Source organism: Macrotis lagotis, chromosome 7, assembly GCF_037893015.1.
Source record: "Macrotis lagotis isolate mMagLag1 chromosome 7, bilby.v1.9.chrom.fasta, whole genome shotgun sequence".
NCBI lineage: Eukaryota > Metazoa > Chordata > Mammalia > Peramelemorphia > Peramelidae > Macrotis > Macrotis lagotis.
Window position 1 is genome coordinate 1 of NC_133664.1, and position 14,746 is coordinate 14,746.

Genomic DNA, 14,746 nt, shown 5'->3' on the forward strand with positions numbered 1-14,746 from the left:
CAGAAGGGCTAGCTCATTTCCCATTGTGTTCTCTCATTTACTCAGTCAATTTTACTCATAGAATCTGAGCACTGTCTTGGGATTGTAGGAGGTCTTTATGGTTTGGGAAGAGCTCTCCTGAGGTGGTAACTAGGCTAACAAGAGGCCAGTATCACTGGATTGCTGGAAGACTAACAGAAAATTGCTCCTTAGTCCTGAATTCTTATATTACAGGGAAACTCTTGGAATTCACTGTACCAGATGTAGAGCACTTACAATCCCTTTTATATTTCCTGATCTTCCCAGACCTTCGGATATGTCTGCAAATTTTTCTGCTGAAGGGAAGAAGCTAATACTCCTGAATGTTTTGTGCCAGACCAGCACAACATCCTGGTCATGAGTTTCCATCCATGGGTACTTTCTTGGAACTCTTCCTCCAGGTTTTGTATCCACAGATGTAGAGGTTGTACACACCAATTGTGAGAGTTTTTATAAGTAGAGGTTCCTGTCTGGGATCAGTCCCAAGAGAGGAAGCCATAATTGAATGATGGTCCCATGCTCATCAGAATATGTCTTGAAATCTCTCATCTCCTCACTAAGGAGCAATATCCAGAGGAGGAAATAGGACCCTCATTTTTTTTCCAGTATACAGTCTGCTCCCAGTTCAATGCTGCTAGTAGCTCTCTTGAGTAGGGTCTCAGGGGTGACTAGTCAGCTTCTTCTGTAGTGAAAAAGGGTCAGCAGAGTAGCCAGGATCTCCTCGTATGCCATGTCTCATGCTGTCTTTTTTTTCTTTTTCTTCATTTTGAACTATTCCCTTGGTCCATTTACCTAAAATCGAACAAAGTAGATTGTAAAAACAAATCATTGCTTAGTGTTCAGATCAGTTCTCATCCCTCTACCAAGCCTTCTCTCCTCTCCTTCCTGAACTGGCAGTGGCTCCAAGGAATCGCTTCCCACGAACCCAGAGCTACAATCTACCTTAAATTTATAGGCAGGATAGTGTTATAAAGCTCTGAGGCCTTGTCCTACTTATCTTGAAATGCAATTTGGTTGAGAATATCTTGGACCCCAAAAGGACTATATGTGAATATAGCTGCATATGGGAAGATATGTCCACGTGTTAATATATACATGTGAGTTTACTTGTGCATGTGTATGCATTGGAAATAGATCACATGCATAGATGGGTGTGCATCTCTACACATGGATGCATCTAGATACATACACATACATGCATACACATGTGCACATTTTCACTGAAAGTATTTCTTTCTCATGGGCAGTTCTGTGTCGATCTCAAGAAGATTTGTCAATTAGCTTCTTCAGGTGCCCTTTGAAAACTTTCAATTTCTATGTGATAAAAATCCATCTTCCTTCATCACAACTATGAAATGTGTAGAAAAACGTTGTGAAGCTAGTCATTCTTAGTAGATGTACATGCCCAAAGAAGAGGCAATTAGCTGGCTCACCGCATAGAGCATTAGGTCTAGAGTCAGCAAGACACGAGTTGAAATCCAGCTTCAGAAAGGGACTGGTTATGAGATTTCCCTAGGCAAGTCAATTCACTGCCATTTGTCTCAGTTTCCCCGGCTGTTCAATGGGAATCACAATAGCACACATCTTCCAGGGAAAAATAACAAAAGATATATCTGTAAAGCTCTGAGACCAATGGCTGCCACAGAGTAGCAGCAATACCAAAGCTAGTCATTCCTATTGTTGTTACTAGTGCTAACATTATATGAAAAATATCCTTTAAGGCCCCACAAGACATACATGAGAATGAGGGGGTCACTGACACTCCAGGAGTTCCCTGTAATCTGAGAACTCAGGAGTGAGGAGCATTTTTCCCTTGATCTCCTGGAAATCCAGGGAATATCTCTTCTTTGATAGCCTTGTTACTACCTCAGGAGCACTCTTCCCAAACATAAAGACCTTCCACAGTCCCAAAGCCAATGCTAAAATTCAGTGAAACTAATTCCCCCCTTAGTAAACAAATGAAGAGGGGGGGGAGTGTCAGAAACAGAGACTAGAAAGAAACAGACAGACTAGGGGGTGGGTTGTTCCATGACAGGTAAGTGAATTGGATTTAAAGGAGTCAGGGCTGTGCAAAGAGACCAGTCTCCCTTCCTCTTCAGGAGGGGAGGGTTGCAGAAGGGTGAGCAGAGGAGAGGAGAAGAAGGAAAGGAGGAAGGAAAGCAAATAAAGAAAATGAAAGGAGGAAAAAAGAAAAGAACATAGGAAGGCATTGAGTAGTCCATTTGAAATGGTAATTGGGTCCCCATTGGGATACAAAACTTCTCCAGTGGTTTTTATTAGAAGGTATTTTGAAATTTTTTAAGTACGATACAAATGCTAGCCATTATGTTATGAGGTTATTTTTTTCTACAGATTCCATATCCCTACATGATGTCCCCTAACCAATCTGCACAGTGTGGGTATGTCCACTTAAATCTCTCTTTTCTCAGGAACTTAATATGTGCATTATCTTGTCCCTCATTTTGCATCTGCCCTTGGCTCCTCCAAGGTTCAAACTGGCCATGGGAGAACCTCTAGATGTTTTCCCTCTAACTCAGAATTTCCTAATTTGTTATCCTCTTCTCTCAAGGATGGGCCTTGTAAAACTTCCTATACCCTTAAGGTCTCAAAGCTCTGCTTACTTTGGCCCACACTGACCTCCAAGTCCTCAGGCAAGATCTGGTTCTTTATCTCAGTGCATCTTTGAATCTGAAATGAGTAAGAAATATAAATTATGAATGATTGAGAACAAAGAAATCTGATGTAAGAGTGATGCTGAGTGAAGTGAGTAGTACCAGGACCACTTTGTACACAGCAATAGCAACACTGGGTGATGATCAACGATGAAAAATTGAGCTCTTCTCAGGAGTGCTGTAATCAAAGTCAATTCTAAAAGACTTGTGGTGGAAAATGCCATCCACCTCCAGAGAAAAATCGAGTCTGAATGAAGATCAAAGGTAATTATTTTCACATTTCTAAGACTTATTTTATGGATTTTGTTATTTCATGGTTTATCTGCCACTTACGCTATGACTCTTCTTTCACAACCTGACTAATATGGAAATGTGGTAAACATTGTACATGTATTACCTATCTTGGATTTTGCTATGCTGTTGGGGTGGGAGGGGAAAAGGAGGGGAGGAAGATAAATGCAGAACTCAAAAGTTTACAAAAAAAATGTGAAAGTTGAAGGCTATCTTTTGAATGTAATTAGACAACATAAAGTAAAATAATATTCAAAAATAACTGGGAAATAGAATATCCCAGCCTTCTGCTGAGACGCCAGTGAGAATCCAACCATGAAAAATGGTTCAAATGAGAACTACAGTTTTTGAGAGCCATTGCCTGTGACTCAGAGAAGGCTGGGCATTAAAATAGAAAAACAGGGCGGCTAGGTGGCCCAGTGGATAGAGCACTGGCCCTGGAGTCAGGAGTACCTGAGTTCAAATCCGGCCTCAGACACTTAATAATTACCTAGCTGTGTGGCCTTGGGCAAGCCACTTAAACCCATTGACTTGCAAAAAGATAGAATAACAATGATAGAATCTGAGCTAAAATATACCTCAGTGGTCCTCTAGTCTAAAACAAAACTAACAAAAATATTTCCTCTAACCCATACTTCTCAAGTGGAGATTCAACCTTTACTTGAAGAATTCCTAAGAGAAGGGTTGTCTTACCTTGTCAGAAAGCAGTCCACTACCCTTTTGGATGGCTTTAATGAATGAGACATTTTCCTGAGAAAACCTAAATTGTCCTTTTATAATTGCTCCTCATGATTCTGTACTCTGTCTCATTATTCTATCAACTTTTTGTACAGCTAATTTAGAAAGGCAAAAGAAGCCCTAGGCAAATGGCCCAGGGAATAAAAGCCCCATGATTTTCTGCATTGGGAGGGGTATTGGCTATACAAAAGGAGAGGGAGGGGATATTCTCTCAGCCTTGGATATATAAGAGCAGAAGATCCCTGTATCCCTCAAAGGAACTAGAGACATTCTAAGACTGCTTGAAGGGAAATAAGAACAGGTGTCCTTTACTGGATCCTAGATTATGAGATGCTCACTCAGTAGTAGGAATTCAGGGTTTCTTCACACATCAAAGAGGGTCAAGCTTTGTCAGAGGCTCCATTTCCTCTCATCGTCAAGATGACAAATCTTTGCAAGAGTCCAAAAGCATAGTCCTGAGCACTCTCATTATGGTGAAAGGGGACAAGGAAGGAGAACTTATCTCCCTGGCATGGGACTGGATGGGATAGTTCAACTCTACTGCATTCTCTCGCTTCCTCAGTTCATCATATAATTATAGTCTGTGATAGAGAAAGAGAACCTCCAGTACCTTTTATACTTCCTGTTCCTCTTGGACCTTCTGATGCCCCTGGAATTTCTCATGTTGAGGAGAAGCAACTGATGGCTATCAGGCACAACATCCGGTTCATGAGTGGCCAACCTTAGGGGCTTTCTTGGGACTTTGATCCTCTGGATTACAAATGTGGATGTCATCTCTTTTTCTAGTTTATGATGTTATACACATCAATTGTGTAAGACAGTTGTTATCTCTTCGTGGTTTAAAGAGTTGTACACACACACATACACATCAGTTGGGTAAGGTTTGTAAAAGCAAGCAGAGAGCCCTAGATCATGGGTGCCTACCTGGGATCACATGACTCAAGAAGCAGGCACAAGTGAAAAATGGTCCCAGGCTCAACATTAGGATCAATATCCAGTGGAGGAGTTGAGACCCTCAATTGTTTTTCAGCTAGACACAGATCAATGCTGTGAGTATCTCTCTTCAGTAGGGTCTTTCAAGGATGGATGGGTGGTTGCTTCTGTTGTGCAGAAGGGTCAGCAGAGCAGCCACAATCTCCTCTTCTGCCCAATCTCATTCACCTTTCTTCCTTCTCTTCCTCTTCTTCTTGTTGCAATGTATTCCCCTGGGCCCTTCACCTAGAATATGAGAAAATATACTTTTTAAACTAAACCAGTTCAAAGTCCTTACGACCTTTCTCATCCCTCATAGGCCCCTTGAAGCTGGCAATGGCTCCAAGTACTCACCTCACTCTAACCCAGGGCGACAATCTACCTTGCGTTCATTGGAAGAATAGTGCTGTCAAGCCCTAAAGCCTTGTCTTATCTACTTGGAGCTGCAATTCTGTTGAGAATATCTTGGATCCCAGAAGAATTGTGTGTGAATATGCATATGAATAGGCATGTACATATGGCTATATACACACACAAGTCAGTATGCATGTGCACGTGGATATTCAATATTATGCATGCAGAAGTAGATGTGCAAATAGACATTCATCTAAACATGGCTGCATTTACAAGTATATATAATGCAGAAAGTATCTTTCTCATAGAAAGGTACATACACATTTCAAGGAAAAGTTTCATTATTTAGCTCTTTCAGGTGTCTTTTGAAAAACTTTCAATTTTTTTGTGCTAAAAAACCAGCTTTTACGGTCACAATCAAGAAATGGAAATAAATCAAACTTTGCATAACTAGTCATTCCTCATACAGAGGAGGCAACTGGATTCAGGAAGACCTAAGTTCAAATTTGACTTCAGGGATGAACTGGCTATGTGATTTTCCTAGGCAAGTCACTTAACTGCCATTTACCTCAATTTCCACAACTGTAAAATGAGAGTCATAGAAGCATATATCTTCCACAGAAAAAGATCAAAAGAGCTATCTGTAAAGTTCTGTGACCACAAACTAGCACTGTGTAGAAACAATGCCAGAGCTAGTTATTATTACAGTTTTTGCTAGGACTATCGTTCCCTGCAAAATATCATTCAATATCACACAATATCGACATTAGTATGAGGGAGACACTAACACTCCCGGAGCTCACTGAAATGGAAGAACTCAGCCTGAGGGACCACTTTTCACTTAGTATACCAGCAATTCAGTGAGGTTTTCTTCTTAGCCTTGATACCACCTCAAGAGATTCTTCCCAAACCATAAAGGCCTTCCACAAGCACAAGCCAATGCTCAGATACTGTGAGATTTATCCACCCCTAGAAGACAAATGGGGAAGAGGGAAAGAAGAAAAGACCAGAAAGAAAGAGAAAGGAATTCCATGACATGCAAGTGATATTAATTAAAGAGAGTAAGGGCCGAGGAAGAACATGAAAGGGGGGGGGGGGAAGAGACAGGAAGCTAGGTAGGAAGTAAAGAATTGTGTTGTCCATCTGATATGACAGTCAGGTCCCCCATTGGGACAGATTCAATACTCAGCAGTTGTTATTCGAAAGAGATATTTTCCTATAGATTCCACATTCCCCCTACATGGTGTTCTCCCAATCAGTCTACACAGAGCAGGTAACTCCACTTAATCCACTCAGTTATTTTCTCAGGAGCTTATCTTAGCATGATTTTTTCCCTCTTTAGCTCTGCCCCTGGCTCCTACAAGGCTCAATCTGGCCACAGGGAAAGAGAGAAATGCTAGATGTTTCCCCTCAAACTCTTCATCATTCTAAGAATTTCCCTCTTTGCTACCCTCTTTCTTCAAGGATTTGCCTTATAAAACTACTTACTCCATGTAAGTGTCAAAGTTTAACTTACCTAGTCACAAACTGACCTCCATATCTTCAAGTTCATTCCTCATCCCAGGGAATCTTTGAAGCTGAAAAGAATGGCACATACAAATTATGATTGCATGCTAAGGGCCTAAGGTAGAACTGATGCTAAGTGAAGTGAGTCTTACCAGGAAAACATCATATGTGGCAATAGCAACATTGAGTGATGACCAACTATGATGAACTTAGCTCTTCTCAGGAATGGGGGGATCAAGGACAGTTCTAAAAGACTGGTACCTTTCACATCCAGAGAAAGATGCACTCTGCATGCCAAGGAAAACATACACTTTCCACATGTTAAAAACTGTTTTACATTTTATTTTTTCACTCTCATGGTTTTGTTTTCCCTTTTGTTCTGCTCTTTCACAACATAACTTTCATGGAAATATGTTTAATCTCTTAAATTACTTGCTTTAAAAGGGAAGGTGAGAGGGAAAGGAGGGAAAATATATAGTAAAAAGAATACTAAAATTATACTTCCATGTAATTTGAAAGCATACTTACTTAAAAATAGATGTTGAAAATTATTTCAGCAGATAACCGGAAAAATAAAGGAAGAAATAAGCAAGTAAACAATCAAAAAGCCTACAAATAAAGTGGACCCTTAAAACAGGAGTGTAGCAAAGCAGCTGCTATAACTTAATACTTATAAGCTTAAGGTAGATAGAAAACATTTGACTAAGTCCATAGATTGTGCCTCAAGAGGAGAGGGGAAAATATTGGAACAAAGAGGAACCACTGAAGAGTCTATACTATTGGGTTAGAAAAATTATAAAAATATTATGGTGACATAAGATACCAAGATGTCAAAGAATAGTATAATTCAAAGAGATCTACTCCTACAATACTAACAAAGGGTTGGCTCACCTTAGCTTAAAGATTTGATGTGGGGAGGAAGCAACTATTCATCCTGAAGGAGACCATCCACCTCCAGAAAGGAATACATTTTGAGTCATTTGTTTTTTCTTACTTCATATGCTTCTACTCCTTGCTGGTTACCCATTTTTGCAGCAGTTCATATTTTGTGCCTGGATTAGAGAGAGTGGGAAAATAATTGGAAAAGAGAGGGCTCACTGAAGGGTCTTAAACTCTTGGGTTTATAAAAATTAGTCTACTCCAGCTTTGAGCTTTGAAAATAAAATACTCCTACCAGCAATCCATTGGATGGGATCACATGGTACTTCAGTTCTCAGGGCATCAAGTCTCTTTGTCCCTTCCCTTTCCCATTGTTCCCTTTTACATATTTCAATTTGATACTCCTTCATCTCTAATAAACCCACTCTAGTTTCTGCAGCTCATTCTACTGCATTCTTATTTCTCCCCTTCTGCCTTTCTTCTAATACTGAACCATCGCCATTTTTTCTCCCAGAGAAAACACAGTAATCTCCCCATTTCCACATCTCCAAAATTTACTTGAGGACCTCATCACTGCTGCCACTTAAATATTGATGAATAATAAAAGTGGCCTAGTGGGAATTTCAGTCTAAAGAATGGCAAAACCCCAACCTCTATCTTTCATGATATGGTAATTTGAAACAAAGAAGAGGAACAGAGATTGAGAGAGTAAAGACTTGAAAGTTTCTAAAGTCTCTGATAATGGTATAGTGGGTTCAAGCAGGAGAGCATGTCTCCCCTTCAGATTAGAGTGAAAGAACTGAACAGGCTCATCTTCTTGTTTGAGAAAGTTGTTGAACTAGGAAACCGAGATGTCATAAACAGAATTCAAAGAGCCCTCAGTGTTCCTTTAGCCCAACCAATAACTGACAACCCAGTGACATAAGACAGACAAGTGATTATCTTACCTTATAGTTTTCTTGTGAGGAAGAATCAACTATTTGTCCTGAGACAGCCCATCCTCTGAAAGGAAAGGAATTAATTTTTGAAGTTTTGTTTTTTTTTTTACTTCATAATGTTTTATTCTTAGCAGGTTGCCCATTTTTATTCTTCCTCTTTTGTCCATTAGGTTCAAACTCTACCAAACCCTCTTCCAAATGACAATCTATCTAACCACATGAAAACAGCTGTAACATATTCTCCTGTTTCTAAAGTCTCTAATAATGTTATATTAGATTCAAGCAGGAGATCATGTCTCCCCTTAAGATTAGAGTGAAAGACCTGAACAGGCTCATCTTCTTGTTTGAGAAAGTTAGTGACCTAGGAAACCAAGATGTCATAGAATATTGGAATCCAGAGAGCCATCAATGTTCCTTTAGCCCACCCAATAACTGACAACCCAGTGAAATAATACAGGAAAGTGATTATCTTACCTTAACTTAAAGTTTTCTTCTTAGGATGAATCAACTATTCGTCCTCAGGCAGACCACCCTCCTGAAGAAAAGGAATAAATTTTTAGTGTTTTTTAAACTTCATAATCTTTTATTCTTGCCCAATTTTATTATTCCTCTATTGTCCATTGGATTCAAACTCTACCAAACCCTCTTCCAAATGACAACCTATCTAATCACATAAAAATAATTGTCATCTCTTCTCCTGGATTCTACACTCAAGAGTAAATGTCAAAGGTTCTTTCACCTGATTAAATGGAACATCCTCATGGACATTCTTAGTTTTTCAGTTTCCTCCCTTAATGAGTCTTTACCTTATCAGCATTTTCTCTAAATATTCTTCTAAAAACTCAACCCAATGTCATAGAAGGGGCCTAAACAATGTGCAAAGGTAGATGGAAGGGAATAAGCATTTCTATAAACTCCTATGTGAAAGACTCTGGTCTTTGACTCATTTTTCAGTGGAGAAAGTTGAGGTAAGTTGCATTTAAGTGATTTTCTCAGGGTTACTCAGTTTCTAAATTTGTACTCAGAGGTCTAAGTCTACACCTAGAGTACTAGCCACTGGGTCCTGACCATCCACAACAGACTACTATAGAAATTATGCCCTAAAGCAAGCCTCCATCAATACCATTAACTTTGGTGGTGATCCTATCTTCTTGAATCATACTGAGCTTAAAGGCCTCTAAAACATCACCATCTTCATCAGAATGATTGCCACCATGGATAGGCTCCTCATATGAACTAATCCTTGGAACCATGGCTTCTTAGGTTTCTTCCTCATCCAGAGGTATTCTCTTTCAATTTTCTATCTCTTTGAACCTCTCCCTACCAAAGATAACAACAAACCGAGATCTCTTCAAAGTACAGGCCTGTGCTTCCTTCTCTCCCTTAAACCCCTCACCTCCCAGTTCAATGCTCTCACTTAGGAAGCCTTGGTCTTAAATCCTCCTATACTCAGAATCCCACTGCTTCCCTTCCATCATTTGCCATAATTGCAACACTTCATTATCACTGGATCATGGGATACAGAGAAAATATACTGTAAGTCCATCTGGATCACTTAGAACACAAAAGATTCAGAACCAAACCATTCTGTTCCATAGTCATGGACTTAATTAGAATATGAAAATGCCCTCTGCTACTGAATAATAAAGGAGAAATTCCAATACAAGTCATGGCAGAACTGAATGGGAACCTGAAGAAAATAGTATTCTGGGTAAATAGAAGTGCTATCTATGAAGGTAGACTGAGATAAGACTATCCTGAAGAAATTTAGTAGACTAATAAGCCATGAAAATTCAACCACACAAAGATTTGAAAAATGGGAAAACCTAAGCAGCAGGTTAAAAAAATGTTAATTTGGGGAAAAAACTAGGTAAGTCACTTCCAGTTAATCATCATATGCTATTGCACTTAATGATTACAATGTTCCTCTAGTTTTGCTCATGCAAATTTCCTTCACTTTAAATGTTTCCAGGTTTTCCTGAAGTCATCTTCTGCATGTCATATCTAATACCATAATATTCTATAACATTCAAATGCCATTTTTTATTCAGCCATTCCCTCAATTGATGGGCATGCCTTTAAGAACCAAACATTAGCCACCACTACAAGAGCTGCTAGAAATATTTATGTACAAATGGGTTAATTTCCTTGTTTTAACACCTCTAGTGGATCGTGACCTAGTAGTGGTCATCTTTCCTCTGTAATTCTGCAATTGTTTTTTGATTTGACTCTTCTATTAACTTCAAACCTTTTTCTTTCAATAACCTTGTTTCAAATCTTCCCACATGTCCATTTTTATCCAAGAAACATAACACTGTATCTTACCTTGCTTTTCCCCCTAAAATGGCATCCTGAGGACAACTCTCATCTCTCCCCTGATCAACAAGGTTGTCCATTTAGGGATTGATACGGACCCCCAGCAACTTAGATGAAAAGGTTCAGTCTTCATTTCAGTAAATCCTTGAGTTTGAAAAACATTCCAAATGCAAGGTATGAATGATTGAGATCAAAGGACTCTGATGCATACCTGATGCTGAATAAACTGAGCTGAAACAGGACAACATAGTACACAGCAATAACAACACTCTGTGAATATCAACTAGGGTAAACTAAGCTCTTCTGATGAATGCAGTGAGTAAAGTCAATTCGAAAATGTGATGTCATCCACATCCAGAGAAAGATGGAATCTTCATGCAGATCAAAGCACGCTACCTTCACAATGTAAAAGTTATATTTTATATTATTTAGGCTCTTATGGTGTTATCTTCCATTTTGCTGACTCTTCTTTCAAGACATAACTTATTCAATAATAAGTTTAATTATTCCTATACAATTTATACTTTTTGCTGTAAAGGAGAGTAAAAGAGAAGGGAGATAGGGAGAAAAATGTAGACCCAAAAATCTTACAAAATGATTAAAATTTTACTTTGCATGTAATCGGAAAAAGTTATAAAATAAATGTTTAAAATTGTAACTATATATACTTGGAAATATAAAGTTATGAACAAAAAAAGCATGAAAAAATATGTAAATTATGAAACCCATTCCTAAAACTTGGGCCTAGAAAAAGAGCTGATGTAACCTAATACATTTGAATGGAAATTAGAATTAAATTGGTTATAGAGCTTCATAGTTTGTAGCTGGGAAAGACAATGTGGGAAAAATAATAGGAAGTGGGTAAACTTAGGAGTCTTATCCTGTTCAGATATAAAACTTGGTTTCCTTCAGTGTTGAACATTGAAAAGAAAATCATCCTACCAGCAAATCTTTGGATATGTGATCTGCTGCTCCTTCACTTCTCAGGTCATCAGGTTTCAGCCCAGTGAAGGGCAGAAGCTCAACTTTCTTCTGCCACTGTATGTGCCTTTGAAACAAGGCAGAGTAGCAATGAGTACATTAAGGGGGTTGAACGAAAAAACAAGTCAAAATGGTATAAAATCTCCAATTTGATATATAGGGTTCCAACAGGAGGGCATGTCTCCCCTTCAGATGACAACAGAGGACCTCAATAGCATCTATGGCAACATAGGATACTAAGGCATCATAGAATAACAAATTTGAGGAGACCAAATGTTCCTTTAGTCCAACCAACAACTGAAACCCTAGTCCTGCGATACAAACAAGTAGTTATTTCACCTTGGGTAAAGTTTTCTAGTGAAGAGGAATTAACTATGTATCCTGAGGCAAATCATCCTCCTCCAGGAAAGGAATAATTTTTGAATCTCCTTTTTTTTAGCCTCATTTTCTTCTACTCCTTGTAGGATGCCCATTTTTACAGCAGTTCATAATTTGTGCCTGGATTAGAGAGTAGGAAAAATAATTGGAAGAAAGGGGATTCCCTGAAAATTCTTATACTCTTGAATTATAGTAATTAGTCTCCTCCAGTATTCAGTTTTGAAAAAAAATACTCCTGCCAGCAATTCATTGGATGGGATCACTTGGTACCTCAGTTCTCAGGGCATCAGTGTCTTTGTCCCTTCACTTCTCCATTGTTCCCTTTTATGTTTTTCCATTTGACACTCTCCATTCATCTCTAATAAACCTACTCTGGTTCCCTCAGCTCATTCTACTGTATTCCTTATTTCTCCCCTTCTGCCTTTCTTCTAATGCTGACCCATCACCATTTTTTTCTCCCAGAGAAAGTACAGTACTTTTCCCATTTCTGCTTTTCCAAAACTCACTTGTGGGCTTCAGCATAGCTCCCAGTTCAATATTTATGAACCATAATAGTGGACTGCTGGGAAATCTAGCCTAGTGAATAGCAAAAGCCCAACCTCCATCTTTTCATGCTATGTTCCTTTGAAGCAAAAAGGCACAGAGATTAAGGTAAAGAGATTGGGAGAACAAAGACTTGGAAGTTTCTAAAGTCTCTGATAATGGTATAGTGGGTTCAAGCAGGAGAGCATGTCTCCCCTTCAGATTAGAGTGAAAGACCTGAACAGGCTCATCTTCTTGTTTGAGAAAGTTGGTGACCTAGGAAACCAAGATGTCCCAGTTAGAATTCAAAGAGCCCTCAGTGTTCCTTTAGCCCAACCAATAACTGACAACCAAATGCAATAATACAGACAATTGATTTTATCTTTCCTTAAAAGTTTTCTTGTGAGGAAGAATCAGCTATTCATCCTGAGGCAGCTCATCCTCCTAAAGGCAAGCAATAATTTTTTAGTTTTTTGTTTTTATTTCAGGTTTGCAGGTTGCCTATTTTTATTGTTCCACTTTTGTCTATTAGTTTCAAACTCTGCCAAACCCTCTTAAAAACGACAACCTATCTAACCACATAAAAATAACTGTCACCTCTTCTCCTGGCTCCTTCACTTGAGACTCAATGTCAAAGGGGCTTTCACCCAACCATTAAATGGTACATCCTCATGGACCTCCTGGATTTCTTTTCAATTTTACTCCAGTGACTCTTTACCTTTTCAATAGTTACCTCTGTAAATATTCTTCTAAAAATTCAACTCAATAACAGACAAGGGGCCTAAACAACAAGGGTCAAAGGAGGATGGAAGGAAAAGGCATTTCTAAAAGCTCCTATGTGAAAGTCTCTCATCATTTAACATTAGCATCTCATAAAATCTGTGAAAGCATTGCTTTTATGACTCATTTTACAGTGGAGAAAATTGAGGCAAGTAGCATTCAAGTCACTGAGTGTCACTCAGTATCTGATTCTGTATTCAGGAGTTCTGAGTCTAAAGCCAGAGTACTAGCCACAGGGTCCCTAGCATCCTCAACAGCTTACTACAGAAATTATACTCCTAAAGCAAGCCCCCATCATAGAATGGGGGCTTGTCCTATCTTATTGCTCATACTCAGCTTGAAGGCCTCTAAAGCATGGACATCTTCATCAGAATGATTACCATCCATCATGGATGGGTTCCTCATATGAACTAGCCCTGAAAACCATGGCTTCTTAGGTTTCTTCCTCATTCAGAGGTATTCTCTTTCAAGTATCTATCTCTTTCAACCTCTCCCTAACAAAGTTAACACCAAATTAAGGACTCTTCAAACTAGACACCTGGTTCCTTCTCTCCCTTAAGCTCCTCACCTCATGGTTTAATGCTCTCTCTTAGGATGTCTCGGTCTTATATCCCTGCCTTGGCCTTATATCCCACTCTACTCAGGAACTCATTGCTTCCCTTCCATCATTTCTCATAACTGGAAAACTTGACATCACTGGATCATGGGATATAGAGAATGTATATTACAAATCTATCTAGTCCCCTTAGAGCACACAAGATTCAGACCCAAATAGTTTGATTCCAAAGGCTTGGTCTAACTTCCCTATGCTACCGAATGAAAAAGGAGAAAATTCATTACATATTTTGGAAGAACTGAACTGAAACTATCAGATAATAGTCACTTGTGGAGCAAACAAATGCTCTAAAGGAAGAATAAGGTAAGACCATACTGAAGGAATTAGTAGACTAATAAGCTATGTAAATTCAACTTCACAAAGAGTTGTAAATAGGAAACCCCAACCAACAGATAAGACTTAGTCTAGTAGAAACTAGGTAAGTCCCTCCCAGTTCATCTTTGCACAAAGTTGCTGTTACTATTTACCATGTTACCCTGAGTCTGCTCATTCAAATTTCTATCATTTTAAATCTTTCCAGGTATTCCTGAAATCATCTTCTGCGTGTCATTTCTAATACCATAATATTCTATTACATTCATATTCTATTTGTTCAGTCATTTCCCCAATGGATGGGCATGGCTCCAAAAAACAAAAATTAGCCACCACTACAAGAACTGCTGGAAATATTTTTGTACAAATGTGTTTTCTTTTTTTAACACCTCTATTGGATCCTGACCTAGTAGTGGTCATCTTTCCTGTGTAATTCTGCAACTGTTTCTGATTTGGCTCTTCTATTGATTTCA

General features: G+C 38.9%; 1 long non-coding RNA gene across 13 annotated transcripts in view; it reads right to left on the minus strand.

The window, feature by feature from the left end:
* Positions 1–82: 82 nt before the first annotated feature.
* The window catches only part of LOC141494284 (uncharacterized), a 51,670-nt gene continuing 37,006 nt past the window's right edge, over positions 83–14,746 (minus strand). For 6 of the 13 annotated variants that reach the window (XR_012470380.1, XR_012470382.1, XR_012470385.1 and 3 more), the window contains 9 exons: positions 11,627–11,732; positions 10,694–10,828; positions 8,843–8,903; positions 8,378–8,432; positions 7,443–7,603; positions 6,562–6,622; positions 4,644–4,937; positions 2,656–2,706; positions 83–810 (listed from right to left, as the gene is read on the minus strand). This is a non-coding gene — a long non-coding RNA (uncharacterized LOC141494284). Of the gene's footprint in view, positions 811–2,655; positions 2,707–4,643; positions 4,938–6,561; positions 6,623–6,703; positions 6,839–7,442; positions 7,604–8,377; positions 8,433–8,842; positions 8,904–10,693; positions 10,829–11,626; positions 12,849–14,746 lie in introns of those variants that run through there. The other 7 variants (XR_012470388.1, XR_012470386.1, XR_012470381.1 and 4 more) reach the window with 5 other exon arrangements.